The 13,617-nt window shown below is 34.7% G+C and overlaps 1 pseudogene across 1 annotated transcript; it reads left to right on the top strand.

Moving 5' to 3' along the window:
- The first annotated feature begins 9,612 nt into the window (after positions 1-9,612).
- LOC308259555 (large ribosomal subunit protein eL18-like) lies at positions 9,613-10,163 on the top strand (annotated as a pseudogene). Its single transcript has one exon. The product of its transcript is annotated as a large ribosomal subunit protein eL18-like (transcript).
- Positions 10,164-13,617: the final 3,454 nt, after the last annotated feature.

Here is a 13,617-nt window from a genome sequence, read left to right on the forward strand (position 1 = left end):
AGAAGGCTGAGCGAGGAGGATCGCAGGTTCAAGATCAGTGTACACTAACTTGGTAGTGCCCTGTTTCCAAACAGAATCCCAGGTTTTCTACCCTTGGTTTCAATTCCCAGTATCACACACATGCATGAGTATGTGTAGGCACATACACACATGCACACACACCTAATGCTAAACCTAAATGAACACAACTCTTAATGACTAGATAGTTATTATCGTTGTTGTTAAAATTTAGGGGAAAAGTGGCATATACTAGGGACACCATCCAAAACTATAGTTTTCAGGTTATTTCTTTATGCTAAGAACTAATCTAGCAGAATCATCTCTTCTTTCACCATTATTGGTCACAAATAATGTAGCTTTGGGTTCTAAATGAAAACCATTAAAATTTTATTCAATATAAATGTAAGTATAATTTAACTTTTCTTCAAATCACTTACTCTAGCCAAAAAGAGAAACTAATCTTTTAGAGACACAATTCATTAATGTATTGAAACAAGAAGAGTGTTTTTTTTTTTTAATAAAATCAAACCCAAATCAATTACCCTGAAAATCCCATTGTAAAGGCTTCAGTTAACTGAGACGGGGCCTTATTTGGATCTTGCCACGTTTTGCCACAATGATATGCAGCCTACTCTCCACCTGATGTGTTCTTCCAAGTAGGCAGTGAGCTCTGTGGAGCAAAATAGAAGGGATCTCATCGAACACGTCAAAAAATAGGGTTCTGGGCTTAATTTACTCACATACTACATATTTTAGGGAAATGACTGTAGATATTGTGGCCTCTACTTTAATTCTATGTTTTAAAACTGAGATGATTAAGTGACCCCTGAGTGCTCCAATTTTAAATTGGAGGATATTATACAGGTTCTTTCTTGATAAATGACAGACTTGTGTTTCTCTTCACATTGTGACTGTGCCCCAGAATCAAAGTAGAAGGAAAACAGAGTTTTATTTTTATAACATTGTATTTGATTCAAAGAGCCTCATTCATTTATCACTGCTGGATCTCTCAGCCCCTTTGTGAAAAAAATCAAACAGAGCCTACCACCTTACTCACTTGATGTTTATATAGCCATTAATTTTTACCTTTGTGATTTAGCTCATGCATTAATTTTTTCTCTTTTGAACATCAAATGGAGAACATTGATTTAATCACACTCCTCAGTTCAAGACACATTTATTATATTATTTGTTCTTACCACGTCCTTTTGTTTCTTTTCCTTAATTATTCATATTTTTGTGCTTTTTTGTTTTAGTGTATTTCTCTCACATAATGCATTAGTGTTTTATTGCATACAATTTATAAAAAATGAATTTTGTTGTTAGATCTCATTTTGTTTCTTACTCTTTCAACTCAGCATCTTATTGTTAATACCTATTGATGTTGCTGGGTATACGTGATCCTAGTGTACTTTGTGATTGCACAGAATACCCACCACACTTAGCTACTATTTACCTACAGGATTGCCACCTATCTTTGCCCAATATGATGTTTTAATGAGTCTTATGCCTTTACAAACCCATGAGAATTTTTGTGAGACAAATCATTGATCCAGATCCAAAGGATAGATGCCATGTATATATTTAATTTACCTAAGTTATTCTGAATTGCCCGCCATGATTTGGCTATATAAAGTGAAGCACTGTGGACTTCTGTTGTTGTTCAGCATTATTTCTGTAAGATTTATTTATTGATGTGTGTAGCAATATATATATTCATTTTCACTGATATGTAATTTTCTTTCTTTTTTTTTTTTTGCGGTACTAGGGATGGATGCCAGGGGCATTCTACCTCCAAGCTACATCCCCAGCCCTAATTTTTTTTTATTCTTTTTTTGGAAACAGGGTCTCACTGAGTTGCAAAGGGCCTCACTAAGTAGCTGAGGCTCCACCATGCCAGCTTGTCATTTTCCAATATCTGTAAATATATTTTGATTATCTCTTTTTAGATTTGAATATGTTTGGCAGACTAGGTCTATTAGGATAAAGAGTACTATAAAAATTCTTACAAATATAATGTGTTATGTTGTTATAGCCAGGAGTGGAGTTGTGGGATCCTAAGGGAAATGAATAGTTGGCAGACCCTGCGAACTGTTTTCCAAACTTTGGTACCAGTTTGCATTCCTACAAGAAAGGAGTGAGAGTTCTAGCTACTCTAGATCCTGATGCATGTCCTCACTTTCAGACATACTGCTGGCTTTGTCGATGTTTCTCATTGGAGCTCTAATTTCTTCTCTTGATAATAACAGCATCAAGCACCTTTTCACATACTTATTACCCAGTTGAATATGCAATTTTTTTTTGTTGTCTGTCCACGATCAGGAGTATGTCTTCCAAATGTATTCTTTAAGTATATAGTTTTCACTTTTCACACTATTTCTAGAGTCTATTTAAAAGCAGAAATGTTTTATTTTCGTTAAAGCCGTTTGAGAAACTTAAAAAACAGTTTGTACTTCTTATGCCTTGTTCAATAATCCTTGCCTATTTCAAGGTCGGAATAAGATTTTCTTTTTTTTTCTAGAAGTTTTATTTTAGTCACTTTTCATATTTAGGGATATGATTAATCTTGAGCTAATATTTGTGCATGTGTAGATTGGGGTTAAGGGCTTTTATTTTATGAAAATTTAATTGATACTGTGTAGGTGAATCTTATAAAATAAATAGGAGACATAAAAATGCTTTAGTTTTTTCAAAAAGAGTTGAGCTCTGGTTTTATCCCTGTCATCGTCCCTGTATCTGATTTTAATCACTTCTTTTCTCCATTGTCTCATTTTTTCTTTTATAAATCAAAGGCACATAACTAGATAATTTTTATGGGATTTTGGTCCTCTAAAATCCTATACTTATGCTAGTATATTGGAAACTGAAAAGTAAAATTATATGCAATAATTTTCATTTTTCCTTATTTTCTTCAATAAGTCCCCAAACACATTTTCTCTCTCTTCTGTACAATCTTCTTCACCTTGCCACACATGCTTTAAGAATTTGTATTATTTGTTTGTTTTTATTTTTATTTATTTATTTATTTTTGATGGTACTGGGATTCTTGGAAGCCTTTCTACCTCCGGGCTACACTCCCAGACCTATGTTATACTTTTTTATTTGGAAACAGGGTCTCTTAAGCCAGCACAGCTGGCTTTGGACCTGTGTGATCCTCCTGTCTCTGCCTCCCAAGCATGGGGACTACAAGTGTGCACCACCACGCCCGGCATATTATTTGTTTGAAAAGCAGAAAGCAAAACTAATTACAATTCCAAATCTTATTATTTACATTTTTCTCACTACTGGAGATTTAACCCAGGGATATTCTACCTTCAAGCTACACCCCGAGTCCCAATTTTTGTTCTTTATTTTTTGAAACAGGGTCTCAATAAGTGGCGGAGGGCCTCACTAAGTAGCTAAAGCTGGCTGTGAACCTGTAATCCTCCTGTCTCAGCCCCCCAAGTACTGGGATTACAGGTGTGCAGCACCATACCTGGCTTCATGTGGGTTTTTAAAATTATTTTATTTTCCCTTTTATTTCTATATACTTTTAAGAGTATCTCTTTATCTGTATTTTTTTAGCAATTTGATTTGCTATTCCTTGGCATGATCCTATATACTTTTGTTCTATTTGGGGTTTGTGGACACTTATGAAACAATTTTGTTACTATTCTTCAAGTAGCTTTTCTGTATCTCTTTCAAGAATTCTAATTGAACATATATTAGAATATTTGTTATTGCCCCTTAGGTTAGTGATGCTCTTCCAATGATGGACTTCTTTTCTATGTTTAATTTGGAATCATTTTTTGTGGCTATGCCTTTCAGATTAATGACTTCTCTTTCATAATTTATAAACTGCTTCTATCCTATATAGTATGCACTTTATTTGATGTGTTGTATTTTTAAATATAGATATTACATGTAGGTCAATTTTAATATCTTTCATTTTATTTGTCATGCATTTATTTTCTCTACTTTCTAGAACATAAAGAACACTTTTATAATTAAGCTTTAACATTATGTCTAATAGCTACATTGCATTTGGCATTTCTGTTTCTGTATATTCACCCATATTTCTCCTGATATAAATCATAATGTCCTGCTTGCTTGCATTTCTGGGAATTTTTTCATTTGATGCTGGGTCTTGTGAAGTGTGCATGAGTGTGTGTGTGACTACAGACTGAATTCAAGGGAATTCTACCTATGAGCTACACCCCCCCCCAGCCCTTCTTTTATTTTGAAATAGCATCTCACAAATTTTCTGAGGAATTCACTAAGTTGCTGAGGCTGGTTTCTAACTTGTGATCCTCCTGTCTCAGCCTCCCAAGTACTGGGATAGGTATGCACTATAACACCTGAATGGATAATTTGAATCTTACATCATTGAATGTTGGATTGTGGTTTTTTTTTTCCTTTTAATGGTATTTTCCCCTGAAACATAGTGGCATTACTTGTGTTCAGTTTGTTGAACCTTTTGACATACGCCTCTATATTCTTTTAAGGAAGATACAGACTGCTATTTTAGACTGTTTAATCAAGGCCCCCAAATAAAATATTACCTTCTGAGCACTCTCCCAGTCTTGAGGAAGGATGATTCTTCCTAGCCCTGTGTAAGTGCCAGACATTACCTTGCCTACTCCTTTCTTGTGCTTCTTTCCCTAACCTCAGCTAGTTTCCTCCCACAGACACACAGGGCGCTTGGGCTTCCAGTTCTCTGGGTAGTCCTCTCCTCTCCAGTACCTTCCCCATGAATTGTTGTCACTTCAACTTCCATAAACACTATCTTCTGAGACTGCCAGGTTATATTTGGGTTCCCTCTCCCTGTCTTATAGCCTGGAAACCTCTGCCAGGACATATAATAAACTGAGGTAATTGTAGAGCTCATTTCATAATACCTAAATATTATAATAGCTTATTATAAATTATAAAATGAGTTCTACACAATCACAAATGTCCCTTGTCCAGTGTCTGAGCACTGCTGATTAATATATTTGTCTAGTTCTCTAGTCGTTTTAGGCAAGAGAATTTCTGCCCTTTCTCTTACAAAGAAAACACTACTTTTTATTGAGGATGGAGGGAGTGTTTCCCCTTTTCTATTTTCTCTTTTAGGGCTATTTACATATCATGATTTAAGGTTATGCCAAATGTTTATAGACATAGTTCCTACAAAATCATCTTTTTTAATATGCTTACCATGATACAGAGCTTGGCATCTTATTGACAAAGCAGATTTGGTTTTTTTTCCTTGCAATGTGCTAATCTTGGGAAGCCAGAAGCTAAGTCTGATATTACTAGATGTATTTTCTCATTGAGTCAAAGAAGAGTAGCATGGTTTTGTATCTAAAAGTACAAAAAGGTAATGATATCAGACAGGTAATCTAATGGCCACCAAGTCAAGCTTGAGAAAATAGAAATTATTTTATAGGTTTTGCAGTGAACCTCTCAGGCTGGAAAAGTCAGAAAGCAGAAAGCCTTCCTTGGAGTCTTGTCTTGACAATATTTAAACTTAATCAGATTTGGACATTTTCAACACATATTATTTTCTTAAAGCTCCTGACATGAAAATAAAAACAAACAACAGCATCTCAGTTTCCGTATCCACAATATCAATTTCCAAATGAATGAAAACAACAGCACAATCTTAACTACTCCATTCAGTAAATTATAAGGGAGAAAATATTTTGAGCGATGAAATTTAACGCTGAATTGAACAGCAGTTAATATGGTAGCCATTTATTTTATATTTGGAACAAGTGACCAAGACATTTAAGGTAAATTGAAATATTTTGCTAAAGCTAATTACCATTTGACAAATTTATAATTATGAATGTCAGTCCAAACTTAGACTTCTGGGTGTTTTCAATAATTTTGAGTTTGCAAAACACAGCGTGTTTGATTATGTAACTTTTCCTTCCTTTTGGTTTTCGAGGCATTCAGATTTGTTGAAGTAGTTTAACCGAGGTTTCATTGAAAATCCTTGTATTGGGAATTAGGACACATATAGAACTTGATTAAGTACTAATTACTTAGTGGTTAATCACAAATTCCTCAACTTCATTCTCAAGATGCTCACAGCACAATGAAATAGTGACTTTGAGAAGCAACGTTCTTTGAAGTGTTCTGCAAAACAAATGCAATGAAAAGGTAGCCTTAGATAGATTCAGTTCCTAAAGAGCCAATGTGAGGGGAGCAGTCAGGAGAGGTTTTTCAGGATATATGAACAAGTGGACTTTTATAAACATTGGAGATTAACAAATGTCCCAAGCATCCCCTGAGAGAACAGTCGTTAGCAACATAGAATCTCTATCAAGATGAAGTCATATTCTAGGAGAAGGGGATAATCAACAAAGAGTTAAGTAAATAGCAACTTCAGTTATTTTTCACTATGAGGAAAATAAGAATGTAATATCGTGGAGTAATCGGGACAAGGTGTTCTGCATAGTGTGGCTGTTGTAGACCTCACTGATACTGTCCCATGTGAGCTGAGCTGAAGTGAAGGGAGAAAGTCAAGTAGAATTTTAGACAGACCGTTCCCTGCGGAAGGGACAGCAAGTGTCAAGGTTAAGGTCTGGGTGGCACATGAAGAGGCAGAGTAGATGTGAATAGGAGAAGAGGGCAAGGTCTGGGTTAGGTGAAATCATTTAGATTGTAGTAAGTAAGGACATTAACTTTTAATCTGATAGACTGGGCTCTTACTAATAAAGGTTAAGATGGAGAATTATGTATCTCCAGTACTTTCTTACCAAGTTATCTGGCTGCTCTCTGAAGAAAGGACTGTAGATCAGATCTGAGGTGTACTTTGGGAACTAAAACCAAAACTTAATAGATGACCATGAACACTTCAGAAAACAACTAGTTTTTACCTGATCACAAAGTGAATAGGACATCATTAATCTTGGTAGGAAAAAAGTTTAGAAAATATTTTATTCTATTTTTGTTTTAGTACAATGACTGAACTTTATAGATTAGAGCCTGATAAGTTCAACTTGGTAATGGAAATGGGAAGTAGGTAGTTCCTCAAAAATCTAAAATATACCTCAAATCTGACCATGGTTTACCATGGTTTACTAATTCATAATTTAGCCCGGTTTCAACCTATTCTTACCTGAAATTACTTCCTACTGGTAATGAAAATATAGAATAGGTAGTTTCTTAAAAATCCTATAACGCTTCATAGAGCAGCCATATACTGTTTAAGAAAGTACAGTAAAAAAGAAAGCTCTGAGATGGCAACTTAAAGTTGATAACCATCACATAGTCATAATATTTAGTGTAAACTGACTGAGAATATTAAGAGAAAAGAGAAAAACCCAAGATAGACTTTTATGGCAGCTCATGCTTGTGAGGCTAGCAGAGGATGAGATGATGCAAAGATGTTAGAAGAGCATATTTTAAATTCTTCTATTTCAATTGTACTTAGTTTGTTGGCTTCAGCTTCTATTCACATTCACTAAAAAGGCTAATGTCCATTTTATAATTAATGATATTTCTCTAGTCTAGTTTTCCCTGAAGTTCACAGTTAAGGAAACTGATCATATCATCAAAAGGGTTAGGTTAATAGAAACTGAAAGCACCAGCTGCCACTTTCTAACAGAGGTATTTCCTGTATTATAAATTTAGCAATAATATGTATGCAGGTTTGTCTCCCTGTGGTAGGCTGTTTTGCAAAAAGAACTTTCTTGCATGCCTGCTGGTAATACCTGACTTGGATCACCGCTCCCCAAGATATAGAATCTGCTATCCACCATTTAAATACGGGATAGTCTTATGATTTATGTTAGTCAAGAAAATGTGATGGAAATGTTGTTATATTAGTTAAGTGCCTAGGCCACAAGAGGCCTTGAATATGTATACTATCACTCTCTGAACTCTGCCCAGTTATTGTATTATCAAATCCTGTCTAGCCTACTGAAGGATGAAAGACCTTGTGCAATAGATACAAGTTAATTTACTTGAAGCCATCTTAGACCTACCAGCTTCCAACTAACCCACTGCTTGGTTATAGACATATGAGTGACTACATTTACAATCAGAAGAACTACCCATATGAATTCCATCTGAGTTGCTGACACACAAAATCATGAACTAAACATTTATTTACTTATTTATTTTTGTGGTACTGGGTGTGGAACCCAGAGGCCTTCTACCTCTGGGCTACACTCCCAGCCCTATTTTATATTTTATTTGGAAACAGGGTCTCACTAAGTTGCTGAGAGCTTCACTAAGTAGCTGAGGCTGGCTTTGAACCTGCACGATCCTCCTGTTTCAGCCTCCCAAGCGCTGGGATTACAAGCCTGCGCGACCACGCCCAGCAAAAAGTTGTTATTTATAGCTATCAGTGTTAATTGCTTTGTTACACAGTGATACCTAACTGATACATTTTATTTTCATTGTCACAAAAGTTGACAAATATAGAGGAATTGAATTACACTGGATTTAGTTAAATCTTTGATAATTTACCAATACTTTTAGAACAGAACAAAATATATTCTAAAATTAAGTAAAATAAATATAAATAAATATAATATGTATAAATAAAATATATTCTAAAATTCATATAAATTTGCTAATGAGTCAGTGTGGTATCTGTCAAGAACTCTGGATTAGTTCCTTATTTTTTAGACTTAGAATTACTTAGCTTAAACAATCAAACAATTGTTCAGTGTATTGAGGCTAATATCATTGGCAACTTTTACACAAAGCCATCTAAATATATGACAAATTATATTGACAGGTAATGGATCTTAAGCCGCTATACAATATCAAAAAGATCAGCCTTTGATTTGACTGCTACTAAAATCTCAACTGACCAAATTTAACTTTCTAATTATCTATTAAGATACCTAAATTTTATTTCCCCAAACTCCCTATTTCATTAAAGCTTGTTCCTTGAGAACATGAACACATGAAGTAGCGACCCTAGATTGTTTACACAATATAAATGAAGATCTAACGTTAGGAAAGCATTCATCAAAGACTTAGCACAAAGTGATGTTACCCAAATCAAAGATTAGACCCCAATCCCAACAAGTTCCAGCCAAACGACTTAAAATTCGGCCTCCTTTCTTTGTATATGAAAGTGACTTTCCATGTTTATAAGCTAATATCTTTTTTTCAGCTCTGTTATTGGCCAGAAAAATTACATTGTGATTAATAATATAGACTTTAGTGTCTGATACCCTGGATTTACAGCTCAGCTTCATTATGACTGTGAACTCAATTTCCTTGAGTTTTAAGCTTTTTATCTCTAAAATAGGAATCATAATATGCTCTATTTGGTATAGTACTTATGCATAATAAATGAGATTAATATTCACAAGTTGGTTAATACATGCTTGGCATTATGAACACTATCAATACGTTTCAGTTATAAATACTTGTATAAATCTGTGAAAGCAGACTTTTGTTGGGTGGTATACTGACTTAGAAATCAGAGAAACTTAGGTTACGATAATTCTAGTACCACTCACTCAAACTAGTGAAATCAATATCCCTACTTAATAGGCAGAATCAAAAGTGTTTGGAATTTAATTTCTATCATTATTGCAAATATTAATAGAAAACATTCACTGAAGTACATATTACCTCTTTCGTTATATTTACTAACTTTAATGGGCAAGAGGCACCATCATGAGAGTTGACATCTACCACAATAAGTACCAAAGGTTTGTCTCAAGGAACCCAAAAGCCAGGATACCTACTTGAGGCTGTTGGTCAAGTTGTATAGGTTTCTGGCCAAAAGGACCAACTCCACTTTCAACCAAGTTGTGCTGAAGAGGTTGTTTACACTAACTGGCCACCTCTGTTACTTTCCCAGATGATCCAGAATGTAAAGCATCCTGGTTGGTAAAACAAGAAAGCTGTGGTCATGGGGACCATAATAGATGACATGCATGTTTAGGAGGTGGCCAAATTAAAGGTTTGTGCGCAGTGTGTTAGCAGTAGGGTGTGCAGTACCATCCTTAAGGCCAGAGACAAGATCCTTGCCTTTGACTAGCTGGTCCCAAACTCCCCCAAGGGCTGAGGCACTGTCCTGCTCTCTGATCATCACAGGGGTCTAGAGGTGTATCCACATTCCAGCAATGTGCCTGGCACCATAGAGCTACACCAAAGCCTATGTCCCCTCCAAGGGCCAGAAGTTTGAACATTCCAGAAGTCAATGTGCCAGCCGTGGCTACTGAAACTAACCAACATCTTACTCTTGTTATTAAAAAGATTTTGGACTATGAAAAATAAAATAATAAAACAGACTGGTAGATGAAAAACAAGTTAGAGTTTATGGATCTTTCCTTTTTTAACTCTTACTCATCTATAAATTATCTTTTTTATTTTTATTTACGCGAAAGGCAAATGTCACAAATTTTTGTGATAAAATATTACAAAGATTCTCTAGGATTTGGATGATGAAGGAAAACCAAAGAAAGAGAAATGAGATAATTTTTGGTAGTTTGCAATAGTACATGTTTTCTCACTCAGAATATTGTTTTCTTCTTTAAAAAAGGCAGGATATTAGTACTTTCTCAGATATTAATCTTGTATTTGTGTGCGTGAGAGGGAAAATGTGACATCTCAGGTTACATTTCTATAAGAATATGAAGCCCAGTCATACAATGATGAGTAATATTAATAAAGCATTATACTTTCTCTTCTATAGATGACCTTTAAAGAGAATTGTAGTTATTATCTTATAATATTCCTTCATTTATTATCTGTTCTTTTCCTGAGTTCTCTTGCTATTATATAGCAGAAATATAAATACATGACTTGAAAATGGAGAAATATGATTTAACCATTATAATAGCTCAAGGCTCTCAAGTCCAATTCAATTTTTTTTCTCATTATATGAGGGGGTTGGAAACTGATGGTGGCTGCTAGACCAGGAAGGTTAGGAGAGAAAACCAGACAACTTTATCTCTGGCTATTAAATTAGTCATAAAGGGCATTTTATTCTTGAGACTTGGTGGAAGTTCATTAAAGGGATCACATATTTTTCCAGGATTGCATTACGAGATATTATTGTTGGGAAAATCATATGAGTCATAAGTAAAAATGACTAATATGAACAGTAAGAAATGGTAAGAGCATCTCATTTATTCCCCTATTCACTTAAATCTCCACTAACAAATATTAAACAGAAAAAAAGACCTTTAGAATCACTAATGAATTGAGCTACCCAAAAATAAGACAAAAAAAAATCTTCCAATGAGACCATGATTGGAATCCAAGTGATGAACCAGCCTAAGTCCCTAGGTGGCAGAAAAATAAAATTTACTTTTATTCTTTCTTATTCAATATTGATTGAGAATTTATGTACAAGTTCTAAGCATTCTGAAGGAGGTAGGGATAAGATTTTAACTTCTCATTTACCTGAACCTTTTTCCATTCAAATTATGAGTTCAAGCTGATAAGGAAGTTCCAAATAACTGATAAAATGTTATTAGTGATTTTTTCATTTTTTTCTTTTTTATATTTTTGTACCTAATTACTTCTAAATACTATATTTCATTTTCCTCAAAGAATGGTGATTTTCAGGAAAGTAGTGATATTTAAAAGGCTGCTTATTGGTAAAGAAATAAGGAGAGGACAATTTTATATTTACATCAGCCAGGATTTCTGAAATTTTCTTCTACTTAGTGTAAACAGATAAAATTTGGTTTGAACACCATTGAAAGAATATATGGTAAATCTCTGAACAATTTTCTCATATTCTCATCTGACCAATTAGCTTAATACTATTGGAGATTTGAGAGCATTAGGACAAGAGAGAAAACATAGATGGCTGCTCTGTAAAAATAGTTTATCAAATATTTACTATACATGACTATGGTGATGACTAAGTTAACTCTAAAAGTTATAACTGGGATTGGGGTTTGAACTTCATAGAGTTTCAGGATGTATTTGTCTGCAAAACATAAGCCTTGAATTTTTTAAATCATTTCTCCTTATCCTCTTTCTTCTGTTCTAATTTTGATCAACTTAGAGACATCTGTTTATTTTCTAATTTAATTAAGAATCATCTCCCCTCAACCAAAGGATAGGATTGGTTGTGGTCTGGCTCTGGAATGTCCTGCAAAGTCTCATGTGTTGAAGGCTGTGTCCCCACTGCAGCAGTGCTTGAGGAGGGCCTTTTGGGAAGTGATTGGACCATGACTGCTCTGATCTCATTAGTGGATAAATAATTTGATGGCATTATTTGGAGGTGATGGGACCTGTAGGAGATGGGGCTTAGTTGAAGGAAAAGGCTGTAGGGGTGTGGCCCTTGGGGACTCATCTTGTTCCTGGCTCTGTCCTCTCTTTTTCCCTGATTTCTGGCCACAATGAGTGAACAGCTATCCTCCTCTACATGAGCCTTGTCATAATGCTCTGCCTCCTCTCAGACTCAAAGTTATGGGATCAGTGGACCATGGACTGAACCTCTGCAAAAATGGCCCCGAATAATTCTCTCCTCTATTTAGTTGTTCATGTCAGGTATTTTTCTCTCTGAGGAGAAAAGGTGAACTTACAAAATATAAAAAAAAAAATATTTTAGGTATTCAAAATGGGACATGCCTGCTATCTTAGCATTTAGGAGACTGAGACAGGAGGATTGCAGGTTCAGGGCCAGCCTCAGTAACTTAGTGAGGCCCTCATCAACTTAGTAAGATCCTTCTTCAAACTAAAAAATGAAAAGTACTGGGGGTTTGATTCAGGAATAGAATGTCCCTGGGTTCTACACACAATATAAAAAAATAGAAACAACGGAAAGAAAAAAGAAAAAGAGAAAGAGAAAGAAAGAAACTTTAAATGCAATGTTTTATTAATTATTAAAAGAAATTCAAAATCAGTTCAGATCTGAAACTATTGTAATTTTGTAATAAATGAACCTTATTTTATTGTATCATATTTTTCTTCTTGAGGCTAGTGTAAATTCAACGAATTACATAAATAATTTCTCAAGGGCTACTGTCCTATACCAAAATTTTGGGGATACAGAAATAAAGAAGCATAGTTCTTTTTAATTAAATGGTGAAGCTAGTTCTAATGAAGATATTCTGAATTCAACAGAAATTCCCCTACAGAGAAGCCACCCAGATGAACAAGAAATCACCTGGCCAAACTTTAGTAAGAGAAAGAGAGACTATTCTTCACTTCCTTGCTCATTTTTTCCAAAATTTTATTTGTTTTCTATAACAGTGTGAAGACTCCAGCTGGAGACACTGGTACAAATATTTAGTCTGCCAACATTATAAGTCATAGGGGCAGCCTTTCCCCTACTCTAAAGAAATATTATCTGGTTATTTTCTCTCCTTGCTTTTGTATTTTGGGTTGAGTTTAATGTTTAAACCCAAAAGGGGAGCTCTTCTCTCATCCTGTTCCTGGAAAATATATTTCACATCATATTTACATAGTTTATATAATTAAAATTAATAAATAGTGAATAATCCTCCTTTCTTGCCTGTCCAAATTGATTACCATTTAGGGGAAACATTTGTAGAATATTATCATCCTAAAGGTATTCAAAATAAAATGTTGAAATACACATCCTAATAATTGTCCAGTGTGAATCCTTAGTAATAGAAGATAAATAAGACTTATTTGACTTGCTATGTGCTAGGTGCCACATTAAGGTCCTTAACATACTGTTTCCTGGATATT

Source organism: Muscardinus avellanarius, assembly GCF_963383645.1.
Source record: "Muscardinus avellanarius genome assembly, chromosome: 1".
Classification (NCBI taxonomy): Eukaryota; Metazoa; Chordata; class Mammalia; order Rodentia; family Gliridae; genus Muscardinus; species Muscardinus avellanarius.